The following is a 15,018-nucleotide window of genomic DNA, read 5'->3' on the forward strand; positions in this document are numbered from 1 at the left end:
CGGCTCAGGTCATGATCTCGCGGTTCATGGGATCCAGCCCCATGTTAGGCTCTGTGCTGACAGTGTGGAGCCTGCTTGGGATTCTCTATCTCTCCCTCCCTCTCTCTCTCAAATAAATCTAAAAAACATTAAAAATAAAAAGAAAGGCTTTTTTAAAAGTTAAAAAGTTTTATCCTTCTAACTTTTTGCCAGTGGGGCTTATCAGGTAGGGAGGGAGAAATGGATGACACAGTATAGTTGGGGGCAGTCCATACTGGCTCAAGCCAAGACCTGGGAAAAATCCTTTACCTCAGCATGTTAGTGTGTAATAGAAAGGAACACCCCTCAGGGCAAGGTAATCATCTTCCTCTAAATTTTTGTATCTTGGGCAAGACCTTGCTGAGCCTTCAGGTTCACTTCTGCAAGATGAAATTCTGCAACCTGAACTCTAGATCTGTTGTTTTCTCATTCTGGATGAAGACGTGGAAGTATGGGCATGTTTTTAGGAACAAAGAGGAATCACCAAAGTGGAGAAAAGGGCTGTGAATCTGCATGGAAGGCCAGTTTAGCCATGTTACTTGAATGCAAGACAGACAGTATAAATAGCTCTCTATTGCATTTTAGCATTTCTTTCTCAACTTAGATGACCAGCACCAGTCCTTAAATTACAGATTCACGACAGATCTTTTTATTCTGTATTTGTTTTATCCTCTTCCCTTCCCCAGAAAGTTGTATCACCTCTTCCTGAGACAAGTTGGATATCTGTTGTTGGACTGATTTTTTAGAGTAGCCTAAATCAAGAATTTAGGGTGACTTCTTACTAGAAATGAAGTAGTGCCAATTTTGCAACCATTTCCTGTCCTTTTCTCTGTGCCAGGCTTAAAGACACAAAGGTGCAGAGTTCGGGTGTGCTGGGGGCAGAATTGTTTGTAAATCTGCGGCAGGAAAGCGTGTCACATGTTGACCCAGTTGTTCAGAGTGACTTTGTAGGACCTTCAACCCTCTTTCCCAATAATCCAGGGGGTGGGAACTTCTGACTGTGAGTTTAATTTGCATTTCCCTGATTATTTAAGATGTTAGGCTTTTTCTATATGCTTATGACCATTTTCAGTCTTGTAAAGTGTCTGAACACATTTTTTGGAACATTTTTCTTTCCTGTCATCTATTTCTTATTGATTGGAATTCTTCATATCTGGTTATGAGTCTTATTGGGTACACACACACACACACACACACACACACACACACACATCTTTTCCTTCTATATTGCTTGGTTTTTCACTTTTAATTGTGTTTTGTGGGGCTTATTTTGCAGTTTTATGCTCCTTTTTATATTGTATTTTTGATGAATAGATGTTTTAATTATAATGAAATCAAATTTATTTTTACCCTTTATGTTTAGTGCTTTAGTGCTTCCCCAAGGTCATGAAGATATTGTTATTTTTTAGAAGCTTTAAATGTTTTACCTTCACATTTAGGTCAGTGATCCATCATGAATTGATTTTTGTATGGTGTGAGGTAGGGGTCAAGGTTCATCCTTCTCATTTCCAAATATGATTATCTAATTGATTCAGCATTCTGCATTGCATTTTCCTGTACCTTTTGTTATAAACTGAGGCACAGTACATACATAGCTGTCTCTGAACTCTATTTTTTTTCCACATAACTTTCAGGGAAATGGGAATAGAGGGGAAATTATGCAGTGTGGTGGCTAAGAGCATGAACTCTGGAGACAGATCAGTCACCTGGGTTTAGATCCTATCTTTACTACTTAATGGCTTTTTGAGCAAATTTCCTTATCTGTAAAATGGGAATAATGGTAGCACTATCTACTTAATAGGGCTGTTTTGAGGACTGAATGAGTTAATGTTTATAGCATTTGTAATGGCCTTGGACATGACTGGGGATGCAGTGCATGGGATCCAAATCTAGTAGGGCTCGCTGCAGACCTGGTGCTGGGCCTGTAGCTATTCACCAGCTACTTTGTCTGCCCTGACTTCACAGTTCCCAGCAATCCTCCTGAAGGAGTGTCTTTAAGTGTTTTGTAAATTGTATTCTGAAGTCTTATAGTAGTCTTTGGTCCAATTTAGAGTACAGAAGCAGGATGTGCCAGGTTTGAATAAAATTCCCCAAACAGCGTACCAAGAGAGAAAGCATCAGTTACTAACCTTGTCTCCCCAGATATATTGACAGGCACTGCAGCCTAACAATGTTGAGCACATGCTGAAATAAAAATAAAAAGGAAGAAACCTAGAGATGGTCTTCTATAGGCTTTTAGGCAGAGACCTGAAAGAGAATATGGGTTACAATTAAATTAGAATCTAACACATCCCTGTTAGATAAGGAAATGAGAAAAGAGGGACACAGCATCTGCAAAGGCCCAGAGCCTCTGAGAGCACCATGCTTTTGAGGCTAGAGAACATGGAACCGAGAGTGGGTGGGTGGAGGGAGGTTTTTGGTAGTCAGGTAGTGAGCTAGCAATCAGGAAAGGCATGAAGGATTTCAGATTTTATCCTAAGAGCAGAAGGGATAGTTTTAAAGTGTTTTAAAAGATCTTGGGTGGGTGGAGACTCTGACTAGAACGGATTCACAAAGCTCACTCTTTCTGCAGTGTGGATTGCAGGGAGGCAGGGAGACTCTGGAGGCCAGAGCAAGAATCCAGACCAGGTAGTACAGTGGTGTGGAGAGAAGAAGAGAGGGATATTTAGGTAATTTCTTAGGGCACAGAATTCATGACTGAATATGAGGAGATGAGAGAAAGCAAGAATGAATGAGGCTTTTTTCCCTTGATGGTCACTGAGTGTGGTGGAGGTCTAAAGAGTTGCTACTCTGTGGGGTGTGGGATGCTGGGAGAGCTACTACGGAATGCTCTTCCACTATAGAGACTTTGTGCTTATGTTCTTAGCCACTCTTCTTTTAATTGTCCCCTTCACCCATTAGGAAGCAAGGCTGTTGTGTAGTGTGCTCCTGGATAAGTACATATTTTCTTTGCATTTTCTACAGCCCCAAGGAAAAGGTTTGTTGTTTTATTTTTATTTCTTAAATTAAATTTAATTAATTAATTAATTTTTAAGTAATCCCTGCACCCAACATGGGGCTCAGACTCGTGATCCCAAGATCAACAGTCTCATGCTCTACTGACTGAACCAGCCAGGCATCCTTGTTGTTTTATTTTTAATATGATCAGCCAGAAAGGGCCTTACCAGTCTTTCTTTGATCAGAGCAACTCTCTAACCTTTTGCATTCATGGAGTTAACATTTAAGGTTCCAGCCAATGAGACTATTCCGAGAGTCTGTAATCTGCACTAGTTTATTATTTTGCCAAGGCATGACTTTTAATGATGCTGTCTTCAGGTTGGGGTGTGGAGAGTGAGTCCTGTCCTGTCCTGTCCTCCAGAGCATCTGCTCCTTAACCTACCCTGTTCTCTGCTCTCAGATCAGAAATTCTGACGAGATTGTTTAAATGTTTCAGTTGTACATGAATGCATTTTGTGGAAGAATTTATGTGCTGTAGCAGTACTCTCTAATTTGGGCATTTTGCAAAGGTATCTTCTCTCTTGCCTCCTGTGCTTTCCCTTCACGATGTCTGTTGTGAAGTCTGATTTGATGCTTTGCTTGTGAAACCCTACTCTTTGTTCACAGCCTTTTCTCACCTAATGAATCCTTCTGGGAATTTGAGGTTTTATTTTTTGTGGTTGGTAGCCTCAATACATCAAAATGTTCATGAGTAGAATGAAAAAGTAAAAGTTCTGTTGATTGACCTTCCCCCACCTCCTCCCTGCAATACAGATCCCTAGCACACTTTTGTTTGTCCATTGGACCAGCTTTACTGTCTTCTAGGTTAACAGACACAAGTAACACATTTTGAAGGATTATCACCTTAGTGTGTGTACACAAGTCCTCTCTCAAAAGACACAGAATGAGCTTTTGCTATTTCTCTTTGCTCATTCCCTCTTAAAAGAGGCAGCACTTAATGCCATCCTAGTTTCCTCTTGCTTGTTGTGGACACCCTTACATAGGAGTCCTAGTGGTGTTTGCATGTCATGGAAAGATTTGTATGTTATTCCGTGCTTCTGCCACCATTTAAAGTGGGTTTGCAGGCAGGAGAATGGGTGTGGGGTTTTGCCAGCCTGAGATCCAGAGGGAGGGGCAACAGTTCCCCAAGGCCATAAACAGGCTTATTCTCTTCATTCTTCTTTTAAAACCCCCACTTTGATGATGCTGAGATCCTGTTTTCCCCTGTTACACTCAGCTGTCAGGCTCAGTGGGGATGCCTGGAGATTGCTTTCTAGCCTCCTTGAGAGAGGCTGCCAATTGGAGTCCTCACAGAAGAGCAGGAAGCCCAGCATGGACTGACATGTCCCTTGAACCAGCTCCAGTCTTGACACTTCTCTCTGGTTATATAACATCAAGCAGCTGCAGCTTCCAGAACCACTTTATTCCTTATAGTGCTGAATGGCAGGTGGAGGAAGCACTGACCCTTTAGTGATCCTGAAGTTTCCAGGAGTAATTTGCTTGAGTATTTAGTTCTATTTTTATTTCTCCCATGTTTGCATCACTCATACTTTGGGAAATAAGCAAGGCAATAGTCCATTGCTTCAGTCTTCCCACTAAGGTCCTTAGCCTAGTCCCTATTTATTAATTGATTTATTTATTTAGGGTGATGTTTTTTAAATTTTTTATTATTTTTAAAAGTATTTATTTAGGGGCGCCTGGGTGGCTCAGTCAGTTGAGCGTCCGACTTCAGCTCAGGTCACGATCTCGCGGTCCGTGAGTTCGAGCCCCGCGTCAGGCTCTGGGCTGATGGCTCAGAGCCTGGAGCCTGCTTCCGATTCTGTGTCTCCCTCTCTCTGCCCCTCCCCCGTTCATGCTCTGTCTCTCTCTGTCTCAAAAATAAATAAATGTTAAAAAAAAATTTTTTTTTAAAGTATTTATTTAATTTTTTATTTTAACGTTTATTTATTTATTTTGGGAGAGAGAGAGCACAAGCGGGGAAGGGACAGAGAGAAGGAGAAAGAGAATCCCAAGCAGGCTCCGTGCTGTCAGTGCAGAGACCCACGCGGAGCTGGTTCTCACAAACCGTGAGATCATGACCTGAGCCAAAATTAAGATTTGGTCGCTTAACCAACTAGGCCACTCAGGCACCCCGAAGTTTTTTTTTTTTAATGTTTCATTTGTTTTTGAGAGAGAGAGTGCAAGCTGGGAAGGGGCAGAGAAGCAGGGGACAGAGGATCTGAAGCTCAACTGACTGAGCCACCCAGGCACCCCTCACATAATCTTTTTAAAAAATCTTTATTAGACAGTTAAGAGACCTTTGGAAGTAAAATTACAAGGGAAAATTTTGAGGAAAGAGTGGCCAGTCTATTATCACTCGAGACCTTTAGCAGATCTGGAAGGAAGAGCTCTCCCCACCCCAGGCAGCTGACTGAAGATCGCTAGGTGCCATGGTCACCAGGTGCCTTGGGTCATATGTTGCTCTTGGATGGGCTGCAGCTGTTTCCAGATAGGATTCAGCTCTTCAACTTTGCATGCTGGGTAGTGGGGTTTCCCTCCCTTAATGTGTTACAATGGCTAGGTGTCGTGTTGCTTCTGGAATTCTGGGGGATGGAAGGATGGGGTAAATCAGGCTGAGTATATATGATCAGCATTAATGTTTAGCATGGAGACTTCAGTTAAGGAGGGGAAAAAATTAGTGTGAGTTTTCTCATGGCTGATGGAATAATAAAGTTGAGTGATTGGAGTAAGTGTGGGAATACTTCAAGAACCAGCCTACATTTCTGAAGTAATGATTTCGGTTTTGACTACTGTAGGCGATGAAGTTTTTCAGATTTGTAAGTATTCTTTATTACACTTACAACTCCTTTGCTATTTATTTTATAAGTAGCATCTAGTCTGTGGCTTATCTCTTAACATTGTTGATAGTGTTCTTTGTTGTAAAAAAAAAAATCTGTAATTTTATTGTAGTCACTTTAAATAAGCTTTTCCATTGTTCAGTGGTCATTTATTTCATGGGTGGAAAAGAGGCATATTTTAAAGATTGGAATGTGGTTTTCATCAACATCTTTGTTCTTAAGTGTTTATTTTGAGAGGGGGGTGTGGAGAAAGCATGAGCAGGGGAGGGGCAGAGAGAGAGGGAGAGAGAAAAATCCCAACCAGGCTCCTTGCCATCAGCACAGAGCCCAATGCACGGCTCAAACCCACAAACTGTGAAATCATGACCTAAGCGGAAATCAAGAGTCAGACGCCCAACCGAGCCACCCAGGCACCCCTCATTTTTTTTTTTTTTAAGGATGCCTTGTGAAGAGCAGAAGTTTTTAATTTTGATGAAGCACTTTTATAATTTTTTTCGCTTGTGGTTCAAGCTTTTTGTATCCTGCTTAAGAAATCTTTACTTACCCTAGGGGTGCCTGGGTGGCTCAGTTGGTCGAGTGTCTGACTTCACCTCAGGTCATGATCTCACAGTTCATGGTTTCGAGCCCTGCATGAAGCTCTGTGCTGACAGCTTGGAGCCTGGAGCCTGCTTCGGATTCTGTGTCTCCCTCTCTCTCTGTCCCTCCCCTACTCTCACTCTTTCTTTCTTTCAAAAATAAACATTAAAAGAAAAGAAAAGAAATCTTTACTAACCCTAAAGTTGTGAATATTTTCTACTACATTTTCTGCTAGAAGTTTTATAGTTTAAGCTTTTATATTTAGGCCTTGATCCATTTTGAATTATTGTTTATGTATAATATGTAATGAGGTGAGAATTGTATCTGTTGCAAATGGTGTGTTGGAAAGATTATCTTTCTCCATTGAATTACTTTTAATTACCTTTACAAAGAATCAATTGACTATAAATGTGTGGTCTAATTCTGGACTGTATTATATTAATTACTATGTTTATCCCTAGGCAAAATCATAATTACTGTAGTTTCAATCAGATAGTACAAGAATTCCAACTTCATTGTTGTCTTAAAAAATTATTTTGATTACTGTAGGACTTTTGCATTTTCGTAAGAATTTTAGACTTCTGTCAATTTCAGTTGCAGGTAGTGGCCACAGTTAAAATAGCAAAGTGGAAGCTACATTGCCTTTTATGCTAGCCTTGGAAGTTATAGTGTCACTTCTGTCTTATTCTTTTGGTTATAAGCAAGTCATAAGCCCACCCAGATTCAAGAGAAAAAGATTAGAATTTATTTCTCAATAGGAGGAGGATCAGGGTCAAACTGTAGGAAAGCATTGGGATGAAAGATATTGTTACATTCATCTTTGGAAAAAAGACTTCCACATTCCAGCCTCTGGCCACAGTAATTCACATCATCCCACATGCAAAATACACTGCCCCCTTTCCTCAAGACCCTCAAAGTTTCATTCCATTTCAGCATCAGTTTATAGTCCAAGATCTTGTCATCTAACTCAGATCCATGTGTGAATGTGGCTTTTAGTTGTAGTTTCTTGAATTCACTCCCTAAGTACAGTTTCTCTTATCTGAAGACTTTTTTCTAAGTCTTTTGTTTAACAGAGATCTTCTAGGCATGCCTGCAAAATCTTTAGGAGGCTTTTAGTCTGTTTGAAAAGGTCTATGAGGCACTACTTTAAATATTTCTGAAATCATAACAAAGGATCTTACAGATCTACCCTGGATTTGATATCAATTTTCCATGTTACTACTGGTGATAGAGTTGCTAAACTGTCTGAAACAGTGTTTCTTTTCCTTTAGCTTTCTGTAACGTTTTCCTTTAAGCCTTCATCAATAATCTCCTTGAGACCCTTTGGGCTTTTATGACCAGTTTCCTTATGACCCTTCCAGCTTCTTCTCACCACTTAACACCAAACGCAAAACCATACTCTAATTTTTTATTGATTTGTTTATTCTTATTTACCCCAAGTACCAAGTTCCTGTTTCAGTTACTAATACTGTGTCATAAATTTCCCCAAAACTTAAATGATTTAAAACAATAACATTTATTATTTCTTTTGGTTGCTGCTTGGCTGACAGTCTAACATCTAGGCCATCTAGATTTCCCTCCTTCCCTCCCTTCCTGTCTGCCTTCCTTCCTTTCTTTTTCAGTTTTTTTAAAGTAAGCTCTACCCCCAGTGTGGGGCTGAAACTCACCACTCCAAGATCAAGAGGTTGCAAGCTCTACTGACTGAGCCAGACAGGTGCCCCTAGATTTCTCCTGATTGAATTTTTCTTGACTATGGATACTTTCCTGTTTCTTTGCATATCTGGTGATTTTTGAGTAAATAAAATGGTCTTTGTACATCATATATTGTAGAGGCTCTGCATTCTTGTTCATTCTAATTTTCACAGGCAGCTCAGTTACTGATTGATCCATCACCTTGAACTTATGAAGCCTTGGTTTTATGCCATTTTGGTACCAATCTGTGAAAAGCCCAAGATGTTTTCCAATCTAATTTGGTAGGACTCAATCTCTAAATTCTCTCTTCTTGCAGACCTTGTCAGGGCTTGGTTTTAGGCTTTGTTAGGGAGGATCCAGTATATAGGTCTTACTGTAGAATGTGGTTCATACTCTTAGGGACAGCCTTCCTTTTGTCTCAGCAGGATGGCAGGGGTGTTATATAAAATGTTAATGACATCTTTAAACTCTGGCAAGTCTACAACTCCCCAATTCCCCTGGCATTGCTCTTCCCCTAGCACTGCTAGGCTTCTAATATCTCTATGCTGCTCTCACTGTGGTCAGATATATACTCTGAATGATTTCACTTGTTTGAAATTTGTTGAGGTTTGCTTTATGGTACAGTATATGGACAATTTTGATAAATGATGCATGAGCTGTTGAAAACAATGTGTGTTTTGTCATTGTTGAGTGAAGTGTTCTAAATATGTTTGTTAATTCAGGTTTGTTGTTTCATTCAGTTCTTGTATAGCCTTACTGGTGTTTTTGTCTGTTGGCTCATATTCTTGAAAGAGACTTGTTAGTCTCTCATTATGATTGTAGATTTCTGTATTTCTTCTTTCAGTTTTGTCAGTTTTAATGTATTTTGACACTAAGGTGTTGTGGGTATACAGAATTGATATTGTTATATTTTCTTTGTACAATGACCTTTTGTCATTATGAAACATCCCTTTTTATTTCTAGTAATGCTTCTTACCCTAATGTCTCTTTCACCTGATTTAGTATAGATAGATATGTCAGCTTTTGATTAATGTTTATTAGTGTTTATTCTTTTACTTTTTTTTTTTTGGTCTATTCTTTTACTTTCAACTTTTTCTCTGTTCTTATTTGTTTTTCATGCTTGCACCAGTTAGTTGGGTTTTGTTTTTTTGATTCAGTCTGACAGTTTTAGTCTTTTAATTGAAATATTTAGTCAATTTATAGTTTATGTAATTATTGATAGAGTTGTGTTAAAATTTATCATCTTGCTGTTTATTTTCTATATCATCTTCTATTTTGTTCTTTTTCCTTTGGATTAATCAAGTTGTTGGCATTTTTTTTGTGTTTGTTTTTGTATGATTCAGTTTTCTCCCTATTGGCTTGTTAGTTATACAATCTTTTACTATGCTTTTAGTGGTTATTTAGGTTATGGTATGCATCCTTGTCTAATATAAATCATTGCTTTTATTACTTCCCCAACTGTATTAGAACCTTAGAACATTTTATTTTATTTTATTTTATTTTATTTTATTTTATTTTATTTTATTTTATTTTATTTTATTTTATCTTATTATTTATTTTTAACCTTACAGCATTTTAAATCTGTTTACTTCTTTCCTGCCTTTTAGGTTATATATCCTTATTTTAACTCTACACATTTTACTTAAAAAAAAATTTTAATGTTTACTTTTGAGAGAGAGAGAGAGAAAGAGTGAGTGAGTGAGCATGAGTGGGGAAGGGGCAGAGAGAGAGGGGGACACAGAATCTGAAACAGGCTTCAGGCTCTGAGCTGTCAGTGCAGAGCCCGACATGGGGCTTGAGCCTATGAAGTGGGAGATCATGACCTGAGCTGAAGTCAGATGTTTAACTGAGTCACCCAGGCACCCCTTAATTCTACACATTTTAAATGCTATAAAATGTTATTGTTTTTCTATAGTCAGTATTCATTATATTTGCCTCATCTATACCCTTTTTGTTCCTTTATTTATTTATTTATTTATAGGAGTTTATTTGAGCAAACATCAAATAGGGTGGTACCAACTAGAAGAGGTTAGGAGCCTTTCCTTTTATGGTGTTTTTCATTCCTTCATTTCTTTCTTTCTTTCTTTCTTTCTTTCTTTCTTTCTTTCTTTCTTTCTTTTCTTTGTCTGAGATCATTTTTTTTCTGGCTCAAGGACTCCCTTTGGTATTTAGGTTTGAAAATGTTTTTTGGCAACAAATTTAATGCGTGTTTCTGTTTGTCTGAAAATTGCTTTATTTTGCCCTCATTTTTGAATGATGTATTAGCTGGTACAAAATTCTAGGTTGCCAGTTATTTTCTTTCAACACTTAGAAGATTTTCCACTGTCTTCTAGCGTCTTTCATGTCTGAAAAATACATTGCCATTCCTATTGTTGCTCCTTTGAAGGTAATGTGTTCTCCCCCACTTATGACTACTTGTACAGCTTTTTATTTGGTATTAGTTTTCAAAAGTTTTGCTATAAGCTCCCTAGGAATGGTTTTTTGTTGTGTTTTGTTTTTTTCTATTTATCCTACCTGTCATCCATAGAGCTTCTTGATTCCAGTTATTATATATGTTATTTCTAGAATTTCCCTTTGATTGTCTTTTTTTATTGAGTCTGATTATTTGGTGACATTATCCCTGTTTTCATTTTCTCCATTTCTTTGTTTTCTTGCACATTTTATCAGTTATTTATTATTATTATTATTTTTTAAGTGTCTAGACCACCAGTGATTCTGGTTCTGTTTTCTGTTTATCACCTCTTAGTTTTGTTTTTTTTTTTTTTTTTTGATACATTATCTTATTTTATTCAAATACCAGTCTGATCACACATGGTCCAAAAACACTCAAATAACAAACCAAGTATAGACAGATGTTAAAGATTGGTCTTCAAATATCATAGCCAGTGATGCCACGCTTTCCTATGATCTCGCTGACATAAAATCACATCCACACCTCAGTAGCCACCAAACCATTCAGCAGAGCTTCCTTAACTGTGAGCTGTTTGAAGCTACCAGTTTGAGCACTCTTGACTATTTTTTTCAAGCTCTGAATAGCTGTAGGGATCTCAGCAGGGGTTGGAGGAACCAACTCAACCTTGGCATAGTGTCAAAATGTGGCCAATTGAGTCTTCGAGCAAGTCACAGCAGCCTTCACCAGCTCTGGGGCCTTCTCCGTGAGGTTACGGACAAACTGGGCCATGATTCCAGGATTTTCCCTCTTAGTTTTTGATCATTTGGTCTTGTCTCCTGGCATAGCTGGTAATTTTTCATTGAATGCTGGGCAGTGTACATAAAAAGTTATAGAGACTATGGATAATATCTTTAGAGAAGTTTTCCTTTTCTTCTTCTAGGCACATATAGTGGAGCTGATCACCTTAATCCAGCAGGACAAAGCTGAATAAATGTCAGATCATAGTTTATAAGCCTTTGTTTACTCCTGGCACACCCCTGTTTCTAGAGTAAGGCCATCCCATAGGTTCCACTTGAGAACGAAGGTGTTCCCTGGAACCATCTGCTCTGGTGGTTCCTAAATTTCTAATCCTTCTCTGCACCTTGAGATTGCAGAAACATATTCTCTGCTTTTCAGTGGCTTTTAGCTTAGCTTTTTAGTCTCCCATCTCACCTTTAGAGCAAAGCAAATGACCTGATGAAAATGAACTGAGTTTTTGGCTCAGTTTTGCTTTTCCCATTTCATTAGGATCATGGTCCCTCGTGTCTTCAATTTTTGTCTTTTTAGCCTCATGAAATTGTCAAAAGTTCTGGTTTCTTTGCTTTTTATTAACAGCCCTCAGTTTGGATGACTCTCTGTTTGCCCCAACACTCAGACTTGGCAAAAGAGGGGAATAAATGGCAGGAGAATGCTAGCTCACCTCTTCTTAATTTCCCTTTCTCTGTAATCTTGTCCCTTCTACTTCTGGTTCTCTCAGCATCTCTTCAATGCCTTCAAAAAGGTTTTGTTGTTTTTAAATTCAATAACATGTTTCTAGCTATTCTTAGTGCAAGCAGTGGTTTGCCTCAAGCTATTCCATCTTAGCTGGAAGCAGAAGCACCAAGCCAACATTTAAAAATATGTATATATTCTTATTGAGGTACATTTTAAAGTTATAATTCAATGATTTTTAGTATATTCACAAGGTTTTTAACTATCACTACTGTCTAATTTCAGAACATTTTCATTACTCCAAGAAACAACCCTGTTATCCATAGGCAGGCACTCCCATTACCCTCTATCTCAGCCCCTTGCAACCACTATCCTGCTTGCTATCTATATAGATTTACTTGTTCTGGGCATTTCTATAAGTGGAATTGTACAATATGAGGCCTTTTGTGTCAGACTTCTTTAACTTAGTGTAATGACTAAGCCAACTGTGTGTATGTGTGTGTTAAAATATATGTAACATGAAATTTACCATTTTGGCCATTTTAAAGTGTAGAATTCTGTGGCATTAAGTACATTTACACTGTTTTGTAACCTTCACCACTATCCATTACCAAAACTTTTTAATCATCCCATATTGAAACTCTGTACCCTTTAAATCATCACTCTCCATCACTTTCTGTCTTTATTTTAACTATGCTAAATACTTCATATAAATAGAATCAGGCAATATTTGTCCTTTTGTGACTGAATTATTTAATTTAACATAATGTCTTCAAGAATCACGTTGTAACCCAGCAATTGCACTACTAGGTATTTATCCAAGGGATACAGGTGTGCTGTTTCAAAGGGGCACATGCACCCCAATGTTTATAGCAGTGCTATCGGCATTAGCCAAAATATGGAAACAGCCCAATTGTCCATCAATGGGTAAATGGATAAAGAAGATGTGGTGTGTATATATATATACAATGCAGTATTACTCGACAATCAAAAAAAAAAAAATGAGGTCTTGCCATTTGCAACTATGTGGATGGAACTAGAGGGTATTATGCCAAGCAAAATAAGTCAGAGAAAGACAAATATCATATGACTTCACTCATATGTGGAATTTAAGATACAAAAAAGATGAACATAAGGGAAGGGAAGCAAAAATAATATAAAAACAGGGAAGGGGACAAAACATAAGAGACTCTTAAATACAGAGAACGAACAGGGTTGCTGGAGGGGTTGTGGGTGGGGGGATGGGCTAAATGGGTAAGGGGCATTAAGAAAGACACTTGTTTTTCTTAATGAAGCACTGGGTGTTATACATAGGGGATGAATCACTAGAATCTACTTCTGAAATCATTATTGCACTAGATGCTAACTAACTTGGATGTAAATTTAAAAATAAATAATAAAAGAAACAAAAAGAATCACATTGTGGCACGTGTCAGAATTTCTTTCTAAGGCTGAATAATATTCTATTGTATGTATATATCACATTTTACTTACCCTTTTATCCATCAGTGGATACCTAGGTTGTTTCCTTGTTTTAGCTATTATGAATAATGATCCTGTGAGCAAGACTGTATGTCAAGACTGTGCTTTCAGTTCTTTTGAGTATATGTCCAGAAGTGGAATGGCTGGATCACATGGCACTCCAGTGTTCTAACTTATTGAGGGATTGCCCTACTGTTTTCCATAGCAGCTGTGTCATTGTGCATTCTTTTTTTTTGGGCGGGGGTGGGGGGGGGAATAATGATGAATGCAATTTTATTTATTCTTTTTTTAATTTTATTTTTTAAATTTACATCCAAATTAGCATATAGTGCAACAATAATTTCAGGAGTAGATTCCCTAATGCCCCCTACCCATTTAGCCCATCCCCCCTCCCACAACCCCTCCAATAACCCTCTGTTAGTTCTCCATGTTTAAGAGTCTCTTATGTTTTGTCCCCCTCCCTGTTTTATATTATTTTTGTTTCCCTTCCCTTATGTTCATCTGTTCTGTGTCTTAAAGTCCTCATATGAGTGAAGTCATATGATACTTGTCTTTCTCTGACTAATTTCACTTAGCATAATACCCTCCAGTTCCATCCACATTGTTGCAAATGGCAAGATTTCATTCTTTTTAATTGCTGAGTAATACTCCATTTTGTGTGTGTGTGTGTGTGTGTGTGTGTGTGTGTGTGTGTGTGTGTGTGTATACCACGTCTTCTTTATCCATTCATCCATCAATGGACATTTGAGCTCTTTCCATACTTTGGCTATTGTTGATAATGCTGCTGTAAACATTGAGGAGCATGTGCCCCTTTGAAACAGCATACTTGTATCCCTTGGATAAATACCTAGTAGTGCAATTGCTGGGTCGTAAGGTAGTTCTATTTTTAATTTTTTGAGGAATCTCCATACTGTTTTCCAGAGTGGCTGCACCAACTTGCATTCCTACCAGCAATGCAAAAGAGATCCTCTTTCTCCATATCCTCACCAACAGCTGTCATTGCCTGAGTTGTTAATGTTAGCCATTCTGACAGGGGTAAGGTGGTATCTCATTGTGGTTTTGAGTTGTATTTTCCTGAAGATGAGTGATGTTGAGCATTTTTTCATATGTCAGTCGGCCATCTGGATGTCTTCTTTGGAGAAGTGTCTATTCATGTCTTTTGCCTGTTTCTTCACTGGATTATTTGTTATTTGGTGTTGAGTTGGATAAGTTCTTTATAGATTTTGGATACTAACCCTTTATCTGATATGTCCTTTGCAAATATCTTTTCCCATTCTGTTGGTTGCCTTTTAGTTTTGCTGATTGTTTCCTTCACTGTGCAGAAGCTTTTTCTTTTGATGAGGTCCCAATAGTTCATTTTTGCTTTTGTTTCCCTTGCCTCCAGAGATGTGTTGAGTAAGAAGTTGCTGCGGCCAAGATCAAAGAGGTTTTTGCCTGCTTTTTCCTGGATCATCATGGATTTTGATGGCTTCCTGTCTTACTTTTAGGTCTTTCATCCATTTTGAGTTTATTTTTGTGTATGGTGTAAGAAAGTTGTCCAGGTTCATTTTTCTGCATGTCACTGTCCAGTTTTCC

The 15,018-nt window shown here is 38.3% G+C and overlaps 1 protein-coding gene and 1 pseudogene across 3 annotated transcripts in view; one reads left to right on the plus strand and one right to left on the minus strand.

Annotated features, from left to right (window-relative positions):
• RAD54L2 (RAD54 like 2) overlaps nt 1–15,018 on the plus strand; it is a 116,732-nt gene that overhangs the window by 59,715 nt on the left and 41,999 nt on the right. The gene's annotated exons all lie outside the window — the stretch shown is intronic.
• Nucleotides 10,856–11,280, minus strand: LOC122487280 (annotated as a pseudogene).

This window comes from Prionailurus bengalensis, chromosome A2 (genome assembly GCF_016509475.1).
Source record: "Prionailurus bengalensis isolate Pbe53 chromosome A2, Fcat_Pben_1.1_paternal_pri, whole genome shotgun sequence".
Classification (NCBI taxonomy): domain Eukaryota; kingdom Metazoa; phylum Chordata; class Mammalia; order Carnivora; family Felidae; genus Prionailurus; species Prionailurus bengalensis.